The sequence below is a fragment of the Nicotiana attenuata genome, unplaced genomic scaffold, assembly GCF_001879085.1.
Source record: "Nicotiana attenuata strain UT unplaced genomic scaffold, NIATTr2, whole genome shotgun sequence".
In the NCBI taxonomy this organism is placed as follows: Eukaryota; Viridiplantae; Streptophyta; class Magnoliopsida; order Solanales; family Solanaceae; genus Nicotiana; species Nicotiana attenuata.
The window spans coordinates 39,172-63,093 of record NW_017671295.1 but is presented as its reverse complement, the minus strand read 5'-3'; the positions used below and the strand labels follow the sequence as shown (position 1 = coordinate 63,093).

Genomic DNA, 23,922 nt, shown 5'->3' with positions numbered 1-23,922 from the left:
ACGTAGAGAGAGAGAGAGAGAGAGAGAGAGAGAGAGAGAGAGAGAGAGCGCATGCAGGAGAGAGAAAAAGGATAGAAAATAATTGATTCCTAATATAAATGGATACTCATTTAATTCCTAGAGTGTATATAATTGGTAAATTTGTATATAGAAGGTAATTAAATTGAAACTTGAGCAAGGTGGGTAATAAAGTTCCAATAGTGTATAGGTATGTAAAAATCCCAAAAAGTTTTGAGTGGGCTATTAATTTGGCCCAAATGACATTTTGTGTAGATTTCCCTAAAAAATGGCATGATGTAAGTTGCATGAAAAAGAAGGCGTGGACGGCAGGATTCGAACCTGCGCGGGCAAAGCCCACATGATTTCTAGTCATGCCCGATAACCACTCCGGCACGTCCACCAGGTGTTATTCATTGAGGTTCTAAAGAATATTCATAAACGTTATAATATTTACACGGGAACTCCAATTTGGGATTACTATGAGAAATACTGAGCTAAAAAGTAGTACAGTAAAGTGAAATGAAAAGACTGGTTTAGTCTTCTAATTGTTGATATTGTTGAGATATATACTATTAATCATGAATTTTGGTTTGGATATAGTATTTATTATGGAACAATTGTTTATTTAATTTTAATAAGGTTTTAAATAGATCATATATTCATTTGTGTCTTTTACTTATATAGTAGATGATTTAGTGTATAGAGTTTAGCTTGTACACAGAAGATTAAATCATCGGTTCTTATACGTATAAAGATCATGTTCACAATCTAATAATGGAATTGGACAAACCGTCATGAATGATCGTAGCACAAGATTAAATATAATTTATCTTGATTATGGGAATGGTTTAATTCCGACTTCTTGTGCTAGTACATTTTGTATGTATTTAACGGACCAAGTAGAGATAAGTATTTTATACTGACTTAATAAAATAAATTCTCTAGCCGTTAAATGTACCTACACTTTTAATCTTGATATAATTATTATTAATTTCTATATTTATTATTGTTTTGATTTATTAAAAGGCAAGATCCTTTCGTGGGTCAATATACCTGGTAAATTGGATAATAATAATATACATTGGCAAAGTAATAGTTAGTTGATGAATCCATGTCTCGGTCTAGAGATTGATGATACATCTATATGAAAGCTTATTAGTTTTCATGTGTAAACCCTGCAGGTGGATTTTGTATCTGTCACATGAAATAAGTTAAGCGAAAGTCTAAAGGAAATAATCAATGAATTAAATTGTCAGTAATTTAATTTATTCGATTAATATCTGAATCTTAACATGGGGAGTTAAATAAGGTTTAATGGAAGAATTTCGAAATTGAATTGAGGAGTACAGTTACGAATTTTTAGTGGAATAGTTCGTAATTTATTATGGTAGTATTAATTCGGATATTTCGAATTAAGTCCATAATAGGAAACCTTGTTAATTAAATATTGTGGTCCCTGCTGCGACCGAATAATTAGGAATTAATGGAATTATATTTCTTGGTGGAAAAGGAAGACCCAACAGGTTTAGGAAAATGTTTTAAACCCTAAAACCTGTGGCTATATAAAGATGTCTTATTCCATATGGAGAGAGGAGTTTAGGAGTTTTTTTTTACTACACGGTCCTAGATTCCGGCCGTTATTCGGGTCACACAGCAGAAGACCGTGGAACTGGAGGATGATGTCGTGGACGGTTTTTGCTCATGCTTGAAGGTATTTTGGCGATTGCAGTCACGCTTCAAGAAATAAGTATCGATTTTATGTTTGATTAAAATCTGTAATTATGTGTTGTCTATATTACATGCAAGTGATCCTGGCTATTTACTTCCGTTGTTCAGATCTGTTATCCATCAATTGATATCAGAGCCTACTTGCATCTAAATAGATGATATATATGAAATATATGTATGTCATCAGTGAAGATCTAGATTAAATTTGAGAAAACCGGGATGAGATTGCTGTGGCAGCGGACGTGGTTTTAACTTTTAACCCACTGGTTTTAAAACGCCAATGATGCTTTCTTTTTCTGTGTTTTTGAGTTTAAGATTCGTCCAATTAATTGAAAAGCTATTTTTGAAACCTTTAATGGCGGCTGCTATTTTTTGTTGAGTGAAGAAGATTCTATATTCTTTTAAGTGTTATGTTGTGATTGGGAAGTATGAATCATAACTCAACAAAAAGAGTAAAGGGATAGGTCTTCGCCGGATTTTTCGTTGAGGTGGCGGATGGGCAAGAAATTATTTTAGGTTTCAAGGTCCATGATTGATAACACTGTGTGATAATAATAATTGGTTGATTATTGCACTTTTCATTGATTCGGTAATCTCGATTCTCGAATTACATCTCGTGATTTTGAATTCACAATAAGTGTACAAGTGGGCTTGTAATCAAAGTTTTTAATTATCACTGTGCAATCAAAGCTTCTGTAAAATTGAAACCTAATGATTTCTACCTTAGTTGGGCGTTACGCCATGGCCCAAAACGAAGGAAGTTAGAGTCCATATGTTTCTATTTTGATTGAGCATAGGATCTTGATCTTTGTTCCACTGAATGGTTAGATCGAGTGCTGGATTGTATCCTTAAAAGAATACAATTATATGGTCCTTTTCCTTTTATTAGTGTAAAGGTTTTAATTTAAGAATTTATGATTAACGATTATAAATAGTTGTTACTAAACCGATCTATTTATTTGGAATCATTGAAATTCTTAAAGCTCTACACATGCGATATAATATCATGCAAGGATTAAAAATTTACGATTAATAAATAGGTACTACTAAAGTGATTTATTTATTTGAAATCATTGAAATTTTTTAATCGATTTATATATGGATGATTATACCAACATATGGGTTGAGAATTATAATTAATAAATAGGATCCACAAAAGTGGTCTATTTATTTGAGTCATGAATAAATGTACTCAATGTACCATGTGAAAATCAATTGTCCTTGATAAGTTTACTCTAGTAATAGAGTTTTCATCTACCCAATAGAGGTTTATCTCTTGATACTAGTGACGTTACATTTATTCATGAGAAGAGATATTAAGGAGTTCATCCAAAAGAATGAAAAGTAATATCTTGGATTCTCATGTATATAAAAAGGGAAGACAATTTGATGTAAGAGGCGATTTTATATAGTTTACACCAAAGGAAAGACATAATGCATGTCTTGTGCTCATGGAATAATTATAAGGAGAAAGAAAGTATGATCATATTTCTTTTAATTCATGAAAATACCTAAAACGATTATCCGCCTAATTTGGTCATAGATTTGGAGGTCATGATTTTGACGAACTCCAATTGACCTTAAATTTGGTCGGTCCATCGAAAACGACTTGGTGTGAAACACTCACTGCTATGCAGTGAATCACGTTATTTTCTGGTGTTTCGAGGTCTTTAGATGGGGTTTTAATCAGTTTATTGGATTAAATAAGCTTTAAATATGAAAAATCATTCTTTATATATCAATTTTATTTGTGTTAAATCTGGAACATGATTACACATGATAATTTAACTTAATATGAAATATAGAAAGAATGTAAATCACATTGGTTGAATCTTAAATTCGCCTAAAAAGACTTATTCGAATTTGGTCTAGTTTTGGTGATCATCATCTCCAATTGACTTGAAATTTGGTGGATTCATCGGAAACGACCTGATAAGAAATACTTACTGCTATGCAGTGAATTATGTCGTATTTCGGTAGTTCAGGGTCATTTAGATGGGATTTTTTGGCAGTTTGCGGGATTAAAGTGTGATTTAGATATGAAAAATTATTTCTTTTATGTCATTCTTATTTTGTTAAATCTGAAATATGATGACGCATGTTTATTTTACACGAACCGATATATGGTTGGAATGTATGCCATGTTTTAAATTCCTAAAAATACTTAAATGGTAGCTTTTCAAATTTGGTTGTTGTTTTGAAGATCATGACTTTTATGATCACCAATTGGCCTGAAACTTGGTAAGTCTATCGGAAAACCCCAGTAAATAATACTTATTGTATGCAGTGAATAACATTAATTTAGTGTTTCATGACTGTCTAGATGGGTTTTTGAGCATTTTATGAAATTTTGGAACTTAATCCTCAGAGAAAATTTCGTGGTTGTGATCAAGTGGTGATAAGAATTAACCCCTATGGTCTCCACTATTTATTTATAGTAAGATAATAAATTTATGTGTCGACTTTAGGTCTTCCTCCATATCGGATAAATTTATTATGAACTTACTGAGTATAATTACTAGTAGCTGATAACATGTATTGACTCTCCATCTGAGTATACACGTTGAATCAATTTTGTAATTATAATGCAACCATGATTAAGTGGGATAGAAATATATTTTTATGGTCTTCCACAATTATTTCAAGCGAGTGTAAATTTATGTGTCAACTTTAGGTCTTCCTCCATATCAGATGAATTTATTATGAACTTACTGAGTATAATTACTAGTAGTTGATAACATGTATTGACTCTCCATCTGAGTTTACACGTTGAATTAATTTTGTAATTATAATGCAACCATGATTAAGTGGTGATAGAAATATATTTTTATGGTCTTCCACCATTAATTTCAAGTGATTGTAAATTTATGTATCGACTTTAGGTCTTCCTCCATATCGGATAAATTTATTATGAACTTACTGAGTATAATTACTAGTAGTTGATAACATTTATTGACTCTCCATCTGAATTTACACGTTGAATCAATTTTGTAATTATAATGCAACCATGATTAAGTGGTGATAGAAATATATTTTTATGCTTTTCCACATTAATTTTAAGTGAGTGTAAATTTATGTGTCGACTTTAGGTCTTCTTCCATATCGGATAAATTCATTGTAAACTCACTAAGTGAAATACTAGTTATTGATATCATGTACTTACTCTCCATCTGAGTATACATGTTGGATCAATGGAACTAGAGCTATTAATTATGATGTTCACTTGACTTAAATTAACAGTATACTCTCCAACTGAGTTGGGTCTATTTTAATTTATTTGAGTGAATAATATGGCATTACATATGTATGTTGCATGAGTATTTCTTTTCCCATCGAAATTTTCTATTCAAGATTCATAAATACATATATGTGTAGTGTGTTTGAAATTTTAGTATTAAATGGTTATATACAATTGTCTGAACATAACAATATGCTCTCCATCTGAGCTGGTTCTGTTTTCTTTCTGGGTTGTATAATTTTTGTATTATATAATATACTTTGCATGAATGATTCTTTTCCCATCGAAATTTATTATTCGAGATGCATGTATGTATATATATTGAATGCATTCTGGATTTTATTATTCAGTGTTTTGACTTATTATGATCTATTTAAAGTTTTATCTCAGCTCCATAATGACTTTATGCAATTTGTCGTATTACTTGTTAAATTTTTTTTGATAGTGATAAGACATTAATTTAAAGGATGCAATATATGTTCCTTTTGTTAGACGGAATCTAATTCCAGTTTCTGAGCAAAGCAAGAGATGGATATATGTTTTATTTTTTGCTTGATAAATATTTTATCTCTTGTGGTACATGAATGCATGACCTTGTTATTGTATATCATGTCTCTCCTGAACAGAACAATATTAGTCTACCTCATAAGAGAATATATTCTTCGAAATTGAGTAAAAGTTATCTGTGCACTTTTATCTAAGTCATATTCATCTGGATAGGATTTCAAGTTGGTCAAGGATGGCCCTTAAGGTTTATTGAAGCAGAGGCACTACCAACTTGTGGATCCCGTTTGGAAGGAAATTTGACTAAGGGATATTTCCCTTCAAAAGGAAATAAAGCTAGTGATAAGCTAGAATGAATTCCGTCTGATTTGTATAGTTAAAATATTAATATATTTATTTGATGCACCGTAAGTCTTAATGATTTAAGTAATTCAAGGGTTTTGAGACTTGAAAAGGAGAAGCACCAAGGAAAATAACTTGGCAAGTTCCTTTTTAGCAAAAGCTTATTGGCTGAGACTTTTAATAGTCGTGCAAAAGGATAGATGTCAAAGTTATAGATGCATGGTTATGAGTCTAAGTGGGAGATTTTTAGGGCATATACTATTAACCATGCATTTAGATATAATACATTCTAATAATTGTCATGGTTAAAAGTCTAAGTTGGAGATTGTTGGGATATACATTATTAACCATGAATTTTGGTTTGGATATAGTATTTATTATGGAATAATTATTTATTCAATTTTAATAAGGTTTTAAATAGATCATATATTCATTTGTGTCCTTTACTTATATAGTAGATGATTTAGTGTATAGAGTTTAGCTTGTACACAAAAGATTAAATGTGATGACCCAAAAGGGGCATCACACGTTTTGAAAGTAAATTCTGTGTTCCGGAGCCTTAAAAACCTCTTTTTGTCTCACCTCGATTTGCGTGCGCAATCCGGACGCGTTTTGGGAAACCTTTTTAGGTGAAATCTAAGTAAAATAAGGAAATTGGTCTTTAAAATTGATTAAAAGTTGACTTTGGTCAACATTCTTGGTAAACGGACCCGGACCCGTGATCCGATGGTCTCGTAGGGTTTGTAGTAAAATATGGGACTTGGGGCGTATGCCCGGAATCGAATTCAGGTCCCAAGCCCGAGAAATAAATTTTTGAAAGAAATTGTTTAACTGAAATTATAAGAGTTTTTGGAAAAGAAAAGATGTCCGAAATTGATGGTATTGGGCCCGTATTTTGGTTCTGAAGCCCGGTACAGGTCTTATATAATAATTAAGTTAAATCTGTGAAGTTTGGTAAGAATCGGAGTTCGTTTAGTATAAATCGGACCCTTATTTGAGAAAATAGTAATTTTGATGTTCTTGAGTGATTTCATGAATTTGAGGTTTAATTCATAGTTGTTGATGTTATTTTGATGATTTGATCGCACGAGCAAGTCCGTATGTTGTTTTTGGACTTGCGTGCATGTTTGGTTTGGAGCCCCGAGGGCTCGGGTGAGTTTTGGATAGGCCACAGAGTGAAATTGGACTTAGGAGCAATTGCTGGTATCTGGTATTTTTTCCCAGGCCTCTGATCTCGCAATTGCGAGATCAGGCTTGCAATTGCGAAGTGGACAGGCTTGGTAAATGCGACCCCAGTGTCGCAAATGCGAACCAAGCCTGGGCAGGCCCTTTTCGCAAATGCGAACACTGGGTGGGAATTGCGAAGCCCTCCCAATTGCAAATTCGATGTTTCTTTCGCAATTGCGATGGTGACAGGATTTTCCCATGGTCGCAAATGCGACAAATTCTTCGCATAGGTCGCAATTGCGACATCTGCGACCAGTTAATTGGGACTTAGACGGATTTTCCTTCATTTTTCAAACTCTCTCAAACCATAAGCTTTCTTGGGCGATTTTCTAAAGAAAAGTTCTTCTCCAAATCAATTGTAAGTCGTTTCTAACTCATTTTCTCCAATCTATAACATCTTTTTACATGATTTCAACTCAAAATCAAGGGTTTTTATGGGGGAATTGGTATTTTTGTGTAGAACTTAGGATTTTTAATTTTTGGGGATTTGGACCTTGATTTGAGGTCCGATTTTGAAACAAATTATATATTGGGTGAATGGGTAGTTGAGTTTTGGTTCGAACCTCGGGTTTTGACCATGTGTGCCCAGGGTCGATTTTTGACTTTTTGGGGAAATCATTAGAAAACCTATTTTCATGCATTAGAATTGACTCATTTAGTATTTATTGATATCATTAAGTAAATTGTGGCTAGATATAAGCGAATTGGTGGTGGAATCAAGAGGTAAAGAGGTAGTTGAGGCTTGAATTGTGTTCGTGGCATTGAGGTAAGTTTTGGTCAAACCTTTGCTTGAGGGATTATGAGTTGTGTCTTATTTGTTATGTGTTAATTGTTGAGTACGACGTATAGGTGTGGTGACGAGTATCTATACATCGGTGTCAAGCATGCCCGTAAGTCTTATACTATGATTGATGTGACTCCATTTCGTATTGTTCATGCTTTATATGATGATTTCTAATGTTGAACAAGGCTTATGGAAGTATTCTTTGTAATTGAACATTTTAGAGCAATGGCTCAAGTTGAGAATTGAGTTGTGAAGTAATTTGTGGAAAAGAGAAGAGGTTTTTGACATTGGCTCCCTTGCCGGGAAGTTATTGCTTTTGATATTATCTCCCTTGCCGGGATGTTATTACTCATGATATTGTTTCCCTTGCCGGGATATTAATGATATACTACTGTTCCCTTGCCGGGATTCTATTGTGATTTTAGTGATTTCCTTGCCCGTATTGCTTTGTGATTGTTGCTTGGGTAAGGAAGAGTGTAAAAGCACGAAGGATGATACCGTGCATGATATTGGTGAGAGAGTGCTAATGCACGAAAGGTGATGCCGTGCCGATATTGCAAATGTAAAAGCACGAAGGGTGATGCCGTGCCATGATATGAGTGATAATGCACGAAGGATAATGTCGTGCGATGATTATGTGAGGTAAAAGCACGAAGGGTGATGCCGTGCCAATTATATTGATTCTTATGGTGAGGACGAGAGTAAAAGCACGAAGGGTGATGCCGTGCATTTGTCTTTGTTTTCCTTATTCTTGCTTATAGTTGAATTTGGTGTTCCATATGTTTCTTTACTGAATTTCGGTTTGTACATGATATTTCCCCCGAGCATGTTTCCCCTTCCCACCTTTAACTGCTAGTTTCTATCATTATTTCTTGTTGTATATGATATAACTGCACAGGTTTATTTGGTAGTCTTGTCCAAGCCTCGTCACTACTTCGCCTAGGCATTTACCAGCACATGGGGTCGGTTGTGCTGATACTACACTCTACACTGTGTGCAGATCCTGGTGCTGCAACTTTTGGACCACAGTGAGGTTGCTGCCTTCAGTATAGTTGCGGAGACCCGAGGTAGTCCTGCAGGCGTCCGCAGGCCTTGGCATCTTCTTCTATCTTTCCATTCTATTTCTTCTATGTATTTCAGAGACAGCTTTGTATTTATCTTTCAGACCATTGTTTGTAGTATTCGTAGATAGTTCGTGATTTGGTTCTATTCTTCTCCGTCGTGCGATTTGGTTTCTCAATGCTAATTAAACTTCTACTCTGTTCTTTCGCAGATGGCGAGAACACGCGCTTCTTCTTCGCTGATCAGCAGCTCGAGCCCCCAGCAGCAGCATCTACGAGGGGCAGAGGGCGAGGGCGAGGCCATGCTAGGGGCCGAGGTAGGGCAGAGCTCAGCCTAGTGCAGCAGCACTAGCGGCGGAGCCTCAGGTTGAGTTTGATGATGAGGTTCCGGCCCAGACAGTTCTGGTGGGCCCAGCTTAGGTCCCAGAGGGGTTCATTGCTACCCCCGTACTCCAGGATGCTCTGGTCCATCTAGTGGGCCTTATGGAGAGTGTCACTCGGGCAGGCTTACTTCCTGTAGCACCAACCGGCTCTCAAGCTGGGGGAGGAGCATAGACTTCTGCTACCCGCACTCCGGAGCAGATGGCTCCCCAGTTTCAGACTCCAGCAGCTCAGCCAGTTGGAGCAGTTTAGCCGGGTGTGGTAGCTCAGACCGGTGAGGGAGCAGCTATGTCTGCCGATGCTTTCTAGAGGTTGGATAGGTTCACCAAGATGTTCACTACTACTTATGGTGGTACATCTTCAGAGGATCCCCAGGATTACTTAGACAGCTGTCATGAGGTTCTTCAGAACATGGGATAGTGGAGACCAGTGGGGTCAACTTTGCTGCTTTTCGCCTGTCAGGTTCCGCCAAGACTTGGTGGAGAGATTATTGTTTGGCTAGGCCAGCTGGGTCGCCTGCCTTGACTTGGGATCAGTTCTCCCAGCTATTTCTGGAGAAGTTTCTTCCTATCACTCAAAGGGAGGAGTATCGGAGGCAGTTTGAGCGTCTCCAGTAGGGTTCTATGACCGTCACTCAGTACGAGACCAGATTCATTGCTTTGGCCCGTCCTGCTCTTATTATACTTCTCACCGAGAGCGAGATTTCTTTTCAGGATGCGACCAGTGGCCAGGAGAGTTGAGATGGTTCTATCACAGGGGAGTGGTCAGGGGTCTGACAAGAGGCCTCGTCATTCGGGCAGGTTCAGTGGTGCCTCATTTGGAGGCAGAGATACTTTTGGTAGGGGCCATTCTTCCAGGTCGTTTCATTCAGCACTTCAGGCTTCTCACAGTGCTTCAGGTGGCCGAGGTTCTCATATGCAGTATTCTAATCAGTTGCCCTACAGTGCACCGCCAGCTCCTATCAGTGCACCTCCACTCCAGAGTTTTCAGAGTGGTTATTCAGGCCGTCAGGGTCAGCAGCCGAGGGCTTGTTATACTTGTGGCGACACGAGGCATATTGCTAGATTTTGCCCTCAAGCATCGAGCAGCTCTCAGCATCAGGGTTCCCGTGCCATGGTTCAGGCATCGAGTGTCCCACCGCCCGCTCAGCCAGCTAGAGGTGGGGATAGAGGTGCTAGAGGTGGAGGTAGAGGTATTAGAGGTGGAGGTCAGGCCGCTAGAGGTAGAGGCCAACCAGCAGGAGGCCGTCCCAGAGATGTAGTTCAGAGTGGTAGGGCCCAGCCCTGATGTTATGCTCTTCCAGCCAGGCCTGAGGCTGAGGCCTCTGATGCAGTTATCACAGGTACTGTTCTGGTTTGTAGTAGAGATGCTTCAGTTCTATTTGATCCAGGATCTACATACTCCTATGTGTCTTCTTATTTTGCACCATATCTGGTCATGCCTAGTGATTCCTTGAGTGCTCCTGTATATGTGTCTACACCGGTGGGTGATTCTAGTGTGGTAGATCGTGTCCATCGTTCATGTATAGTTGTGATTGGGGGTCTTGAGACTCGAGTAGATTTGTTACTTTTTGGATATGGTTGATTTTGATGTCATATTGGGGATGGACTGGTTATCACCTTACCACGCTATCTTGGATTGTCATGCCAAGACTGTGACCTTAGCCTTACCGGGATTACCTCGTCTAGAGTGGAGAGGGACTCCTGGTCATTCTACTCGTAGGGTTATCTCAATATGAAGGCTTGGCGTATGGTTGATAAGGGATGTTTGGCCTATTTGGCGTATGTTCGTGATTCTAGTGCCGAGGTTCCTCCCATGGATTCTGTGCCCGTGGTTCGTGAGTTTCCTGAGGTATTTCCTTCAGACCTGTCGGGTATGCCACCCGACAGGGATATTTACTTCTGCATTGATTTGGCTCTGGGCACTCAGCCTATTTCTATTCCAGCGTATCGTATGGCCCCGCCTAAGTTGAAAGAATTGAAGGAGCAATTGCAAGACTTGCTTAATAAGAGCTTTATTAGGCCTAGTGTCTCGCCTTGGGGTGCGCCGATGTTGTTTGTTAAGAAGAAGGACGGATCGATGAGGATGTGTATAGATTACCGGCAGTTGAACAGGGTCACAATAAAGAACAAGTATCCATTGCCGAGGATTGATGATTTGTTTGATCAGCTTTAGGGTGCCAAGGTATTTTCGAAGATTGACTTGAGATCTGGCTACCATCAGTTGAGGATTAGGGCATCCGATGTCCCTAAGACAGCTTTCCGCACTCGGTACGAGCATTATGAGTTCTTGGTGATGTTATTCTGGTTGACAAATGCCCCAGCAGCTTTGATGGATTTGATGAACCGAGTGTTCAGGCCTTATTTGGATTCCTTTGTGATTGTCTTCATTGACGATATTTTGATCTATTCCCGCAGCCGAGAGGAGCACGAGCAGCATCTTCGAGTCTTCTTCAGACTTTGAGGGATACACTAAGTTTTCGAAGTACGAGTTTTGGTTAAGTTCAGTTGCATTCTTGGGCCACGTTGTATCACCAGAGGGTATTCAGGTGGATCCGAAGAAGATAGAGGCAGTCAAGAACTGGCCTCGACCCACATCAGCTACAGAGATCCGGAGTTTCTTGTGTTTGGCAGGCTATAACTGTCGGTTTGTGGAGGGGTTTTCATCTATTGCAGCCCTGATGACAAGGTTGACCCAGAAGGGTGCCCAGTTCAGGTGTTCGGACGAGTGTGAGGCGAGATTTCAGAAGCTCAAGACAGCTTTGACTACGGTGCCAGTATTGGTTTTGCCCATAGGTTCAGGGCCATATATAGTTTATTGTGACGCAACTCGTATTGGACTTGGTGCGGTGTTGATGCAGGATGGCAAGGTCATTGCTTATGCTTCGCGACAGTTGAAGATTCATGAGAAGAATTATCCAGTTCATGATTTGGAGTTAGCAGCCATTGTTCACGCGCTGAAGATTTGGAGGCACTATTTGTATGGCATGTCATGTGAGGTGTTCACGGATTACAAGAGTCTGTAGTATTTGTTCAAGCAGAAAGAGCTAAATTTGAGGCAGAGGAGGTGGTTGGAGCTGTTGAAAGACTATGATATCACCATCTTATATCATCCGGGGAAGGCCAATGTGGTGGCCAATGCTTTGAGTAGAAAGTCAGCCAGTATGGGCAGTCTTGCGTATATTCCGGTCGGTGAGAGACCACTTGATTTGGATGTTCAGGCTTTGGCCAATCAGTTCGTGAGGTTGGATGTTTCTGAGCCCAACCGCGTGTTAGCTTGCATAGTCGCTCGTTCCTCATTATTTGAGCGTATCAGAGATCGGCAATATGATGATCCTCATTTGTGTGTCCTTAGAGAAACAGTGCGGCACGGAGGTGCCAAGTAGGTTACAGTTGGAGATGATGGAGTCTTGAGGATGCAGGGTCGTATTTGTGTGCCTAATGTGGATGGATTTCGTGAGTTGATTCTGGAGGAGGCCCATAGTTCCCGGTATTCTATCCATCCGGGCGCTGCAAAGATGTATCAGGATTTACGGCAACATTATCGGTGGAGGAGGATGAAGAAGGACATTGTTGCCTATGTAGCTCGGTGTTTGAATTGTCAGCAGGTAAAGTACGAGCATCAGAGACCTGGTGGTTTGTTTCAGAAGATTGAGATTCCTGAGTGGAAGTGGGAGCGGATCACTATGGACTTCGTTGTTGGACTCCCGCGGACTCAGATGAAGTTTGATGCAGTATGGGTTATTGTTGATAGGCTGACCAAGTCAGCGCATTTCATTCCTGTGGCAGTTTCATATTCCTCGAAGCGGTTGGCTGAGATCTATATCCAGGAGATTTTTCATCTTCATGGTGTGCCCGTGTCTATCATTTTTGCCTGGGGTACGTAGTTTACCTCGCATTTCTGGAGGGCAGTTCAGCGTGAGTTGGGTACGCGGGTCGAGTTGAGCAAAGCATTTCATCCTCAGACGGACGGACAGTCCGAGCGTACTATTCAAATTTTGGAGGATATGCTCCGGGCACGTGTTATTGATTTTGGAGGTTCTTGGGATCAGTTCTTGCCACTAGCAGAGTTTGCCTACAACAACAGCTACCAGTCGAGCATTCAGATGGCCCCATATGAGGCATTATATGGTAGGCGATGTCGGTCGCTGGTTGGGTGGTTTGAGCCGGGAGAGGCTCGGTTGTTGGGTACAGATTTAGTTCAGGATGCCTTGGATAAGGTGAAGATCATTCAGGATAGGCTTCGTACAGCTCAGTCCAGGTAGAAGAGTTACGTTGACCGCAAGTTTCGTGATGTGGCATTCATGGTCGGGGAGCGAGTGTTGCTCCGGGTGTCGCCCATGAAGGGAGTGATGAGATTCGGAAAGAAGGGAGAGCTAAGCCCTAGGTTCATTGGTCCTTTTGAGATTCTTGACCGAGTGGGAGAGGTGGCTTACAGACTTGCGTCGCCGTTGAGATTATCAGTTGTGCACCCAGTGTTTCATGTGTCTATGCTTCGGAAGTATCAGGGCGATCCATCCCACGTGTTAGACTTCAGCACTTGTCCATTTGGACAAGGACTTGTCCTATGAGGAGGAGCCCGTAGCTATTCTAGACCGGCAGGTTCGTCAGTTGAGATCGAAGGGGCTCCCTTCAGTTCGTGTTCAGTGGAGAGGTCAGCCTGTCGAGGCAGCTACCTAATAGTCCGAGATCGATATGCGGAGCTGATACCCCCATCTTTTCCCCGACTCAGGTACTTCTTTTCTATATTCGTTCGAGGACGAACGGTTGTTTTATAGGTGGAGGATGTGATGACCCAAAAGGGGCATCACTCATTTTGAAAGTAAATTCTGTGTTTCGAGGCCTTAAAAACCTCTTTTTGTCTCACCTCGATTTGCGTGCACAGCCCGAGCGCGTTTCCGGAAAGCTTTTATGTGAAATCTAAGTAAAATAAGGAAATTGGCCTTTAAAATTGATTAAGGTTGACTTTGGTTAATATTCTTGGTAAATGGACCCGGACCCGTGATCCAATGGTCTCGTAGGGTCCGTAGTAAAATATGGGACTTGGGCGTATGCCCGGAATTGAATTCCGAGGTCCCAAGCCCGAGAAATAAATTTTTGAAAAAAATTGTTTAACTGAAATTATAAGAGTTTTTGGAAAAGAAAAGATGTTTGAAATTGATGGTATCGGGCCCGTATTTTGGTTCCGAAGCCCGTTACGGGTCTTATATAATAATTAAGTTGAATCTGTGAAGTTTGGTAAGAATCGGAGTTCGTTTAGTATAAATCGGACCCTTATGTGAGAAAATAGTAATTTGATGTTCTTGAGTGATTTCATGAATTTGAGGTTTAATTCATAGTTGTTGATGTTATTTTGATGATTTGATCGCACGAGCAAGTCCGTATGATGTTTTGGGACTTGCGTGCATGTTTGGTTTGGAGCCCCAAGGGCTCGGGTGAGTTTTGGATAGGCGACGAAGTAAAATTGGACTTAGGAGCAATTGTTGGTATCTGGTATTTTTGCCCAGGCCTCTGATCTCGCAATTGCGAGATCGGGCTTCGTAATTGCAAAGTGGACAGGCTTGGTAAATATGACCCCAGTGTCGCAAATACGAACCAAGCCTGGGCAGGCCCTTTTTGCAAATGCGAACACTAGGTGGGAATTGCGAAGCCCTCCCAATCGCAAATGCGATGTTTCCTTCGCAATTGCGAAGGTGACAGGATTTCCCATGGTCGCAAATGCGACAAATTCTTCGCATTTGCGAAGACAATAGGTTCCAAAGGGGTTTGCAATTGCGAACCCTGGTCGCAATTGCGATATCTGCGACCAGTTAATTGGGACATAGACGGATTTTCCTTAATTTTTCAAACTCTCTCAAACCATAAGCTCTCTTGGGCGATTTTCTAAAGAAAAGTTCTTCTCCAAATCAATTGTAAGTCGTTTCTAACTCATTTTCTCCAATCTATAACATCTTTTTACATGATTTCAACTCAAAATCAAGGGTTTTCATGGGGGAATTGGTGTTTTTGGGTAGAACTTAGGATTTTCAATTTTTGGGGATTTGGACCTCGATTTAAGGTCCGATTTCAAAACAAATTATATATTTGGATTCGTGGGTGAATGAGTAATCGGATTTTGGTTCGAACCTCGAGTTTTGACCATGTGGGCCCGGGGTCGATTTTTGACTTTTTGGGGAAATCATTAGAAAACCTATTTTCATGCATTAAAATTGACTCATTTAGCATTTATTGATATCGTTAAGTAAATTGTGGCTAGATACAAGCGAATTGGTGGTGGAATCAAGAGGTAAAGCGGTAGTTGAGGCTTGAATTGTGTTCGTGGTATTGAGATAAGTGTTTGGTCTAACCTTAGCTTGAGGAATTAGGAGTTGTATCTTATTTGCTATGTGTTAATTGTTGAGTACGACGTATAGGTGTGGTGACGAGTATCTATACGTCATTGTCAAGCATGCCCGTGAGTCTTATACTATGATTGATGTGACTCCGTTTCGTATTATTCATGCTTTATATGATGATTTCTATTGTTGAACAAGGCTTATGGAAGTATTCTTGGTAATTGGATGTAACGACTCGGCCGGTCGTTTTAAGAATTAACTCCCCGATCCCCTATGAACTGCATTCCCCGTGTTTGTTTCTGCTATTGTGAGTTGCCGGGAGGATTTAATTGGAGTTTCAGAGAGTTTCGGGACACTTAGTCCCTAAATGAGAGTTTAAGTTTTAAAATTTGGACCGTAGTTGAAACAGTGCGAAGACGGCCTCGGAATGGAATTCCGTTGGTTCTGTTAGCTCCGTTGGGTGATTTCGGGTTTAGGAGCGTGATCGGATTATGTTTTGGAGGTCTGTAGCTTAATTAGACTTGAAATGCCGAAAGTTGAATTTTTTATGTTTCCGATTCGATAGTGAGATTTTGATATAGGGGTCGGAATGGAATTCCGAAAGTTGGAGTAGCTCTGTAGTATTGATTGTGACGTCTTGCAAAATTTCAGCTTATTCGGACGAGGTTTGATAGACTTTTTGATTGAAAGCGTAATTCGAGAGTTTTTGAAGTTCTAAGGCTTGAATTCGATGTTTCGATGTTGTTTTAAGGATTGGTATAAGTTTGGATAGTGGTATATGACTTGTTCGTGCTTTTGGTTGAGGTCCGGGGGGCCTCGGGATGATTTCGGATTGTTAACAGAAAGGTTGGGAAGTTTGGAGTTGGGAATTTGCAGCTGAAGCTAAGCCGCAGGTGCGGCGCCGCAGAAGCGGTTGAGCGACCGCAAATGCGGCCATATGAGGGAAGGCCAGTTTTCCGCAGGTGCGGTAGTTTGAGCGCACCTGCGTGAGCGCAGGTGCGGTAGAAGAAGCGCAGGTGTGGCCCAAGGGAATTTAATGAAATCTCACAGATGTGCACCTGGGACCGCAGGTGCGGGTCCGCCGGTCCGGGGAAGTGTCCGCAGGTGCCGAAGTCCTGGGCCAGAACATATATAAAGGTTCAGTCACGATTTTTGCCCATTCTTTCACCATTTTCATCCGGATTTTGAGCTTTTTGAGAGGTTTTTGAGAGAGGATTCAAGGGAGCTTCAATGAGGTAAGCTTTTTGGAACCTAAACTCGTTATTATGGTGATTTTTATCATTTTTAGCATGAAATTTGTAGGAAAATCAGTGGTAAATTGGGGGTTAGGGCTTGGTTAATTGGAGAGCTTTGAGTGGTGATTTGAGGGACCATTTGAGGTCCAATTTTGGTACTTTTGGTATGACTAAACTCGTGAGAGTATGAGAATTCTAAAAATGTAAATTTTACCCGATTCCGAGACGTGGGCCCAAAGGGCGTTTTGGTCATTTCACCTAATTTTGCGTATTAGCTTAGAATTTATTTGTAGAATCAGTTATTTGAAGTGTTATTTACATTATGCAATTGAATTGAATAGATTTGGGCCATTTGGAGTCGAGTACTCGTGGCAAGAACGTGGTTTCGGGTTGATTTTGAGCTGGTTCGAGGTAAGTAGCTTGTCTAACCTTGTGTGGGGGAAACTCCCCTTAGGATTTGGTATTGTTGATATTCTAAATGCCTTGTACGTGAGGTGACGAGTGCGTACTTGTGCTAATTGTTGAAAACCCGGGTTTTATTGAGTAACTCTAATTGTGTTTCCTTTCCTGCTTATACTATTTGCAATTTAAGCCTGCCGTTAGCCTAGGTAAACATGTCTAATTGTCTTAATTGCCTTATTTTCTCAAACTTCCTTATTTGGATTATGTGTGGCATGCTAGGTTAGAAATACATGTTTTTACCTTGGTATGAAATTAGACCTGAATTGAGTATTCTTCGTGTTGCTGCTGTGTGTCTACTTTGGGACTACGGGGGCGGTATCCCGGGAGATCCCCCCTGCTTGTTTACTTTGGGACTACGGATTCGTATTCTGGGAGATCCTCTGTGCCTTTACTGATTTGGACTGTAGTGCGGGATACCGAGAGATCCCCAGCACGTATATTGAGGATACTAAGAGATCCTTGGATACCGAGAGATCCCCAGCATATATATTGAGGATACTAAGAGATCCTCGGGATACTGAGAGATCCCCAGTACACATATTGAGGATACTAAGATATCCTCGGGATACTGAGAGATCCCCGGTTATTATCTCTGCGTTGAGCTGCATTTATTTTCGTTATTACTTTGTCTCTGTTAAAGTTGTTGTCGTTCTTCTATCCTGTGTTACCTTTTTTTTTTCCTGTTGCACTTAAGTATACTGTCTTATTCTACACTGTTATATCTTGTATTTTCCTTTAACCTCAGTAGGGTCCTGACCTTCCTCGTCACTACCCGACCGAGGTTAGGCTTGGCACTTACTGAGTACCGCTGTGGTGTACTCATGCCCTTCCTGTGCATGTTTTTCATGTGCAGATCTAGGTACTTTCACTCAGTCTTATCACGCTTGAGGCGAGGCGCTTTGTAGAGACTCCGAGGTATATCTGCCGCGTCCGCAGACCGAAGAGTCCCTTTCTATTCTCAGTACCAGTATAGCCATTTCTGTATTTCCCTTATTGGTAGACATTTCTGGAGTTAGAGCTTATTATGTAATCTTTTAGCTTGTGATTCATGGGGTTCCGGATTTTGGGAGTGTAGATTTAGATTCTTGTACTGTCATATGCCAGACGGGATCCTAAACACTGTTTAACTTTGTTATCTCGGTTTTTAATTATTTTCTTTCCGAAATTATCTCTTTTTTTCCCCGCATTTGTTAGGCTTACCTGGTCGTAGAGACTAGGTGCCGTCACGATAGTTCACGGAGGACGAACTAGGGTCGTGACAAGTTGGTATCAGAGCTCTAGGTTCATAGGAGTCATGAATCCCAAGCCAGTTTATTAGAGTCTCGCGGATCGGTACGGAGACGTATGTACTTATCTACGAGAGGCTATGTAACCGTTAGGAAAATTCCCACTTCATTTGATTTCCTGGTCGTGCGAGATTTTTGACATCACAATCCTAAACTTCTGTCACAACCAGTCACAGCAGACCTGGCCCGAGCCAGTCACAGCCACCACGTCCTCCCAGAGCTTGTTTTGAGTGTGGTGACACACGCCATATGGTGAGGGATTGCCTTAGACTTGGGAGGGCTGCACCTCAACAGACTTCTCGGCCAGAGCGCACCCCGCAGAGTTCTCATGCTATGATCACAGCACCAGTTGCTACCCCACCTACTCAGCCAGCTAGAGGTGGAGGTCGGGGAGGTAGAGGTCGCCCTCGAGGGGGAGGCCACGCTAGATACTATGCTCTTCCTGCTCATACTAAGGTTGTCGCCTCTGATTCTGTCATCACATGTACTATCCTGGTCCGTCATAGATATGCATCGGTTCTATTCGATCCAGGCTCCACTTATTCTTATGTGTCCTCTTATTTTGCCCCGTATTTGGGTGTATCGGGATTCTTTGAGTTCTCCTGTTTATGTTTCTACTCCTGTTGGGGATTCTCCTGTTGTGGACCGCGTTTACCGGTCATGTTTAATTGCTCTTAGTGGTTTTCAGACCAGAGCCGATTTGTTATTGCTCAGCATGGTAGACTTTGATGTTATTCTGGGCATGGACTGGTTGTCGCCCCATTATGCTATTCTTGATTGTCACGCGAAAACCGTGACACTGGCTATGCCAGGTGTACCGCGAGTAGAGTGGAGGGGTACTTTAGATCATACTTCCAGTAGAGTTATTTCATTCCTTAAGGCTCAGTGTATGGTTGAGAAGGGGTGTGACGCGTATCTAGCTTATGTGAGAGATGTCAGTATTGATACCCCTACAGTTGATTTTGTCCCAGTAGTACGGGATTTCTCTGATGTGTTTCCACCTGACCTTCCGGGCATGCCGCCCGATAGAGATATTGATTTTGGCATTAACCTGTTGCCGGGCACTCAGCCCATTTCTAATCCTCCGTACCATATGGCTCATCTTGAGTTGAAGGAGTTGAAGGCGCAGTTACAGGAATTGCTTGATAAGGGTTTCATTCGGCCCAGTGTATCACCTTGGGTGCTCCTGTCTTAATTGTGAAGAAGAAGGATGGTTCTATGCGTATGTGTATTCATTATCGCCAGTTGAACAAGGATACAGTGAAGAACCGTTATCCTTTGCCTCGTATTGATGACCTGTTTGATCAGTTACAGGGTGCTTGTGTGTTTTCTAAGATTGACTTGCATTCAGGCTATCATCAGTTGAAGATTCGGGAGCTTGATATCCCGAGGACTGCCTTTAGGACTCGGTATGGTCATTATGAGTTCCTTGCTATGTCATTTAGGCTGACCAATGCCCTAGCAGACTTCATGCATTTGATGTACAGTGTATTCCGACCATATCTTGATTCATTCGTCATTGTCTTTATTGACAACATTCTGGTATATTCCCGGAGTCGGGAAGATCATGAGCAGCACCTGAGGACAGTGCTCCAGACTTTGAGAGAGAAGAAACTATATGCTAAGTTCTCAAAATGTGAGTTTTGGTTGGATTCCGTGGCATTCTTGGGTCACGTGGTTTTGAGTGAGGGTATTCAGGTGGATCTGAAGAAAGTGGAGGCAGTGCAGAGTTAGCTCAGACCATCCTCAGCTACAGAGATCCGCAGTTTTCTTGGCTTGGCGGGTTATTACCGTCGATTTGTTCAGGGGTTTTCATCTATTGCAGCACCTATGACCAGGCTGACCCAGAAGGGTGCTCCGTTCTAGTGGACGGAAGAGTGTGAGGAGAGCTTTCAGAAGCTCAAGACAGCTTAGACTACAGCCCCAGTTTTGATATTGCCTACCGGTTCGGGGTCTTATACTGTCTATTTTGATGCCTCGAGGGTTGGCCTTGGAGCGGTATTGATTAGGGGTGTGCATCCGATTTATCGATTCGATTTTGACCCTTATCGATAATTACTTATCGATTATCGATTTGTACATATACTTATCGTTATCGTTTCAATAATGTTTCGATTTTTTCGATTTCGATTTATCGATTTTGGGGGCTTATCGATTTGGTTATCGATTACACCAATAAGAAAATTTGCGGGATTCCACAGAAAGTATATCGCTATAAACGCGCCTAACTAATACGGACAAAAAGAAGCTAAAATAAGACGAACACCATTTATAATATAAAAATTGTGTCAACAAGCACATGCAACAAAACTAAAGTAAGGGATCAAATGTATGCCACCAACACTCCAACGGTATAAAAAAACAAAACAAAACAAACACATCATCACGGATAATTCTATTTTCCATTAATTTGAACTTCATTCCCTTGATCTTTAAATATGATCATTCCTTAAATGTGGTAGAGGAAATAATAGGGTAAAGGAAAGGGTATAGATTAGGGAAATAATATTGTATAGCCGCTTTCAAAATAGTAGCGGAATATTTATACATTCTGTCTGTTATATTAATCTACACAAATAGGTAATTACTCATTTAACAAGTGTCTACAGTCTAGGGGTGTGCATTCGATTTATCGATTCGATTTTGACCTTTATCGATAATTACTTATCGATTATCGATTTGTACATATGCTTATCGTTATCATTTCAATAAGGTTTCAATTTTTTCGATTTCGATTTCGATAATAAATAATCGATTCGATTTATCAATAAACCGATTCGAATGCACACCCCTAGTATTGATGCAGGACGGTAGGGTAATTGCCTACGCGTCCAGACAGTTGAAGGTACATGAAAAGAATTATCCTGTCCATGATCTCGAGTTAGCTGCTATTGGTCACGCCTTGAAGATCTGGCGTCATTATTTGTACGATGTGCCTTGTGAGTTTTATACTGATCACCGAAGTTTGCAGCATCTGTTCAAGCAGAAGGACCTTAATTTGCGACAGAGGAGGTGGTTAGAGCTGTTGAAGGACTATGATATCACTATTTTGTATCACCCGGGCAAGGCCAATGTGGTGGCCGATGCTTTGAGCCGTCGGGCAGAGAGTTTGGGGAGTTTGGCTTATTTACCAGCAGTAGAGAGGCCCATGGCGATGGATGTTCAGGCCTTAGCCAGCCAGTTTGTGAGATTGGATCTTTCGGAGCCCAGTCGGGTTCTAGCTTGCGTGGTCTCTCGGTCTTCCTTGTTTGATCGTATCCGGGAGCATCAGTTTGATGACCCTCATTTGCTTGTCCTCAAGGACAAGGTTTTGCATGGCGATGCCAGAGATATGACTATTGGTGATGACGGGGTATTGAGGATGCAGGGTCGAGTTTGTGTACCCAATGTTGATGGGCTTCGAGAGTTGATTCTAGAGGAGGCCTATAGTTCGCAGTATTCCATTCATCCGGGTGCCGCGATGATGTACCAGGATTTGAGACAGCACTATTGGTGGAGGCGGATGAAGAAAGATATAGTTGGATTTGTAGCTTGGTGCCTTAACTGTCAGCAGGTGAAGTATGAGCATCAGAGACCGGGTGGATTGCTTCAGCAGATAGAGATTTCGAGTGGAAGTGGGAGCGGATCACCATGGATAGTAGTTGGGCTCCCACGGACTTTGAGGAAGTTCGATGCCATTTGGGTGATTGTGGATCGGCTGACCAAGTCCGCGCATTTCATTCCTGTGAGTACCACCTATTCTTCAGAGCGGTTGGCGGAGATTTATATCCGAGAGATTGTCTGTCTGCATGGCATCCCGGTTTCCATCATTTCAGATAGAGCTACTTAGTTCACATCACGGTTCTGGAGGGCCGTACAGCATGAGTTAGGTACTCGGGTGGAGTTGAGCACAACATTTCACCCTTAGATGGACGGGCAGTCTGAGCGCACGATTCAGATTCTTGAGGATATGCTCCGTGCATGTGTGATTGAGTTTGGAGGGTCTTGGGATCAGTTCTTGCCATTGGCGGAGTTTGCCTACAACAACAGTTATCAGTCCAGCATTCAGATGGCACCGTATGAGGCTTTGTATGGTAGGCGGTAGGGGTGTACATGGACCGGGTTGGTTCGGTTTCTATCAAAACCAAACCAAACCAATTATATCGGTTTGGATTGGTTCGGTTTTGTCGGGTTTTTTGGGTTTTCGGGTTTTTTTGTTACATAAATATTATTTCAATCTTACGTTATTAAAATTATAGATAAAGCTTTGATAAGTGAATATATGTTTAGTAAATATGGAAAAAATTGACAAACATATGATCTATTAAAATATTCTAATGGGAGAAAATTTTTTAGTAACACATGATAGTTATTTTCTTAGTCGTCTAACAATAATTTTTCGTTAATTTACGCTTTCAAGGTTAATACATGAGAGGATCCCAAATATTTCTACATTTTCTAAAGAAAAATCACTACAAAGTCTTAAAAATATAAATAAAATATATTTATATGTCGGTTTGGTTCGGGTTTTTTTACTCAATACCAAACCAAGTCAAACCAAACCTAGTCGGATTTTTTAATTGGTTTGGTTTGGTTTTTCGGTTTGGTGCGATTTTCCGGTTCGGTTGAACACCCCTAGTAGGCGGTGTAGATCCCCGGTGGGTTGGTTTGAGCCGGGTGAGGCTAGATTATTGGGCACTGACTTAGTTCAGGATGCTTTGGAGAATGTAATGACCCGATCGGTTGTTTTAAGAATTAACGCCCCGATCCCCTATTAACTGCATTCCCCGTGTTTGTTTCTGCTATTGTGAGTTGCCGGGAAGATTTAATTGGAGTTTCTGAGAGTTTTGGGACACTTAGTCCCTAAATGAGAGTTTAAGTTTTAAAATTTGGACCGTAGTCGGATCAGTGCGAAGACGGCCTCGGAATGGAATTTTGTTGGTTCCGTTAGCTCCGTTGGGTGATTTTAGGTTTAGGAGCGTGATCGGATTGTGGTTTGGAGGTCCGTAAATTAATTAGGCTTGAAATGCCGAAAGTTGAATTTTAGAAGTTTCCAGTTCGATAGTGAGATTTTGATATCGGGGTCCGAATGGAATTCCGGAAGTTGGAGTAGCTCCGTAGTGTTGAATGTGACGTGCTTGCAAAATTTCAGGTCATTCGTACGAGGTTTGATAGACTTTTTGATCGAAAGCGTAATTCGAGAGTTTTTGAAGTTCTTAGGCTTGAATTCGATGTTTCGATATTGTTCTAGGTGTTTTAAGGATTGGTTTAAGTTTGGATAGTGGTATATGACTTGTTCGTGCTTTTGGTTGAGGTCCGGGGGGTCTCGGGATGATTTCGGATGGTTAACAGAAAGGTTGG

At 40.9% G+C, this 23,922-nt stretch overlaps 1 non-coding gene across 1 annotated transcript; it reads right to left on the bottom strand.

Moving 5' to 3' along the window:
• Positions 1-318: 318 nt before the first annotated feature.
• On the bottom strand, positions 319-400 carry TRNAS-AGA. Its single transcript has one exon. It is a non-coding gene; the product is annotated as a tRNA-Ser (tRNA).
• Positions 401-23,922: the final 23,522 nt, after the last annotated feature.